Source organism: Suricata suricatta, chromosome 4 (genome assembly GCF_006229205.1).
Source record: "Suricata suricatta isolate VVHF042 chromosome 4, meerkat_22Aug2017_6uvM2_HiC, whole genome shotgun sequence".
Classification (NCBI taxonomy): Eukaryota; Metazoa; Chordata; class Mammalia; order Carnivora; family Herpestidae; genus Suricata; species Suricata suricatta.
Window position 1 is genome coordinate 399,700 of NC_043703.1, and position 4,580 is coordinate 404,279.

The following is a 4,580-nucleotide window of genomic DNA, read 5'->3' on the forward strand; positions in this document are numbered from 1 at the left end:
GGGAACAGTACCCAGAACATGCTGCGGGCCGGACATCGGCAGGCATGTGCAGGGGTGAGGAGGGGTCTTGGGGTCAGGGGTCAGGTGGGGACACATGCAGTGCGCAGGGGTAAGGACTGGGGACTGGGGGGATCAGATGGGGACACCTGCAGTGTGCAGGGGTGAGGCACAATCCTGGGGACGGGGTCAGGTGAGGACACATGCAGTGTGCAGGGGTGAGGTGCTGTCCTGGGGACCCAGGGGCCTCCTGAAGCCACCACCAGGCTGGGAGTTGAATTGTTCACATTCTTTGTGGCGAGGGCCCGAGATAAAGACATTCCTGTGGGCAAGAGCCAGGCCACTGGCCCGGGAGTTGATATATTTTATCAGTTCAGGGCTCACAGGGCAGATAGAAGTGGCGTTGGATAACGTTGGTGTCAACAGTATGGGGAAACACTGACGTGGCCGCATGGTCTGACCGGTTGAGCATGGAGGTCACACGCTGTCCCTGTGTCTCATGGAGCCTGGAAGCCTTCAGGAGCTGGTGGCCTGGCTCCAGTGGGCACCGGCCTGCAGCTAGGTGTGCAGCCCAGCGGGTCTGCGGCCTCCGAGCAGGGCAGGCCCGGATGGGGCGGGAACCCCGGGCCCAGCGGGTGCTCGGGGGCGGGGGGCAGGGGGGCCCAGCCTCTCTTCCCCATCCAGGCACCCACATGGCATAGAACTCGTGAAGTGGATCCAAGCCCTCAGACTGCCAAGGCCCCCTGCCTCAGCCAGGCCGTGCTGGGTCTTAAACTCCAGGCAGACGAGGGGGCCCTGGACGCAGCAGCTGCAGACAGAGGCCGGGGTTCAGGCCTTGGTGGCCGGGCCCCCGCTCTGTGTCCTCGCCTCAGATCTCTGGGCCTGCGGCTGCCTGTGTCCCTGTCTCCTGCCCTCCACTGATTTCCTCCGAAGGACAGAAGGTGCTGTTGCTACCGTGTGCAAACCCCCAGGGTGGGCACCGCCTCCCCCTGCCAGGAGGACGTCTGCGCAGGCCTCCACCGGGTCAGGGCTCAGGAGTCCCCGTCACAGTAACCGGAAGCGGCCCCGCAGCAAACAACTGTCCGAACGAAGGCCAGTTACAGCTCTGGCCTGACCCCCCGTGTCGCCGTATTGCACACGGATGGCTTGCCTGGTGAACACATATGTTCACCTTCCCGAGAGAAAGCTCTCCGCGTCCATCCTCTGGAAACAGCACCAGGTGGCTCCACCCCGGGGCCGAGAACACGGTCTGTGCGAACTGCGTTTGCAGCCAGCAGGGGGGGCCAGAGACCGCGGCTTCTTACCGCACCTCTTACTTTCCCCTCTTCCCTCCCCTCCCCTTGAGTCTCCCCCTCCCCTCCCATCCACCTCTCCTCTTTTCCCCAGTGACCCAGGGCTGTAACTTAGGACTCTGGCCTGTCACTCAACCAGGATTTGGTCATTTCCCAGGTGTGTGCCCACTGGTAGACTAGGTGCCTTGGCACTAGGATAGCTGTTGGTCTGTAAGAGGCAGAGCTCACTCCGGGCTCTGCGGAAGGGCCTCAGAAGCGGCCCACCCCGGGGGTCACTTGGAACAGAGAGGCTGGGGTTAGAGGTGTCCGCTCTACAGGCAAGGGGGGCCCTATATGGGGCAGCTGGGAGCCAGATGCTCCTTGACTAGGAAACATTCGGCCTGGGTCACGAGCCTTTCCGCAGCGGGGACGGTGGATTTGGAAACGGAGCACGCACAGACCTTAGTGAACGCACACACCTTACAAGCAGCATTTGCTATTTGAGCCAGAGCACCTTTTCATCCCCAGAAGGTAAGGGCCGGGAGAACACGGCTCTCGGCGCGGAGAGCCTGCGCTTCTGGGGGACACGCACGCAGATGTGAACATGCGCCTCGCACAGGGCGCACTGGGCCGCCTTCCCTTAGCGAACTAATAACTAACTCATCAGGAGGACTGTGAGGCGGCGACTCTCTAGTAGGCGAGGGCAGAGCGAGGAGGCTCCAGGTGGGCACGCTCGGTCGGTTCGGTGTCTGGCTTACGCTCTGGCTGGGCGGCGAGCAGAGGTGCTGCCTGGCCTCTCAGTTGCCTGGGTTCCGTCCCCACCACTGGTCCTGGCCTCTCTGCCCATGGATGTGCCCAGGAGGGGAAAGCGGGTGTGGACTTCTGGAACATTCCCCTGACGTCTTTAGGAGGTCGGCGTCCCAAGCAGGGTTTGTAGAGGCTGCTTTTTTAACAAACCAAAAAACTATTTTTCAATCTACCCACTATGTGTCAGGGAGTGTAGGGGGGAGGCTTCTCCCCTGGGAGGAAGTGGGCTGGAGCACAGAGCGGGGGGGCGTTGGGAGGCTGCACATCCTCCGACAGAGGAGGGTCCCTGGGAGTCGAGGCTGGGAAGCGGCCACAGCACTGTAACGGAACAGAAAGGCGTGCTCAGTCACGTGGTCCACACAGAGCCCTCCTGGGGCCACACCCAGGGCCAGCCGCCTGACCCCCCCCCTGATCAGGCCGCACTCGGCACTCAGCCACCTGCAGAGATGCCCGTCCCCCGAATTCCTAGCTCATGGCCCGCACACCTGCCGTCCATAAGTCTCACCCCGAGTGTGAACATGTCCAAGGAAGATGCTGCCCAGAGTGTCCAGGTGGGGGAGGGTGCTCTGGGCTCCCCAGCACTTCGTATTTGGAGGAGAAAATAAGACATCAACATTTTCACCATAGCTCAATGGCTAATTTTACATGTCCACTCAGTCAGGCCTTGGGCCCCAAATGCTCAAACACCAGCCTGGGTGTTCCTATGAAGGCGTTTTCTAGATGTGATTGACACTCACATCAGCCCAAGTTGAAGGCCTTCAGAGGGAAAGACTGAGCTCCCTGGGAAGAGGGACTCTGCCTCCAGACAGACTGGTCTGCAGCCTACTCTGGCCCGGACGTCCTGGGCTCTGTCTCTCTGCCTGTGTCTGTCTCTTTCTGTGCAGCCACATCTGCACCATCTGCACATGCGCACAGTCCTGTCAGTTCTGTTTCCCTGAGGGACTCTGACTAACACACAGACTCAAGTGAAAGTGCTTCTGAGAACGAAAATGTTGGGTACAGCACATATTTTAAACCAATACAATTTCCAGATTTTCTCCACCTGCCAACAGAGCTCTTAAAATTTCCCCCCTGAGTTCTAATGTTACAAATGCCCACTTAAGGGGCACCTGAGGGGCTCAGTCAGTTAAATGTCTGGCTTTTGATTTTGGCTCAGGTCACGATCTCATGGTTCATGAGTTCGAGCCCCACGTTGGGCTCCATGCTGGCACTGTGGAGCCTGCCTGGGATTTGCTCACTCTCCCTCTCTCTCTCTGCCCCCCCCCACTCTCTCAAAATAAATAAATAAGCTTAAAAAAGAGAAGAAAAGAAGTACCTACTTAAAACAAACATTTAAATAAGTAAAGTGATCAGCGCCCTCAATGAAATACCAGGGTGTGTAAGAGCTCTGGTCTCCTGGCTGTGCCGTGGCCCCTCTGCCCCCACCCACCAGTGCGGGGGGCTCCTGTCCTCTGTGGCTCCCCATGGAGGAGGCCCAGGGGCCCTGGGATCTCGGGATTCCGGAAGAACGCCCGCACGGGCCATGCTGAACCCAGGGACACCGCCCTGCTCAGAGTCGACAGCATGGGCTTCAGAATCCAAAGGTCAGGAACCTGCCCACCTCTCTCCCTGCTGACACAGGGGGACGAAGCCAACTTCTGGAGAACATTCCCTGTGGTCTGCTGGGGCTCCCAGCCGCTCCCAGCCCCTCCCATGCCCGTATCCACTTGCCTCCACTGGAAATGCACAGCTCAGGGAGCAGAGTAACCCTCCACAAAGCACAAACTGAACCACACAGGCCACACACCACCGCACCACAGGCCGGAAAAAGGCCACCACAAGCCACCGACCGAACCACCGCCAACCACAAAGGACAGGGCTGTGGACCCTGAGGAAAACCGCGGGCAGACAGGCCCCACAGGGACAGCTCTGCCCACACGGGCAGCCCTCTCAGGGAAGCAGACGAGGGGAGGCCCCTCAGGCCTCTGCTGCCATCCTGGTTCACAGACGCAGCACCCTGCATGTCCTGCCCGGGAGACCCCGGGGAGCAGGGGAGGTGGGTTCCCTTTAAGGTCTTCCTTCCGATGAACGGCTGCAAACAGCCCCTCTGCCCCTGCCCGCCGTGCTCCTGCCGCTGTGTGGGGCATTCTGCTGCTGGTGACGGCGCTTGGAACGCCCCTCCCCTCTGCGTTGGTCACGCAAACCGCTTGGGTTCTGCTGCTCTCCCGCGATCGGTCGCCTCCCCAGAACTCAGCTTGGCATGTGTGCAGTTTAGCTCCCACACATGTTAGTGGAGGCAGGAGAGGCCCAGGGACGAGAGCCCAGGCCTCCCCAGGGGGCGAAGAGGCGCATCCGAGGCCCTAAAGGCGGCTGGGGGAGGGATGTGGCACAGGAACAGAGCCACATGCGGAAGGCCACTGCCACGCCCCGCACCACAAGGACCACGTCTGCCGAGGAGACCTGTGAGGGCAGGACCGCGCCCGGATCCCGTGTCAGGACCCAGACTCCGCAAGAGCCCCCGCAGCG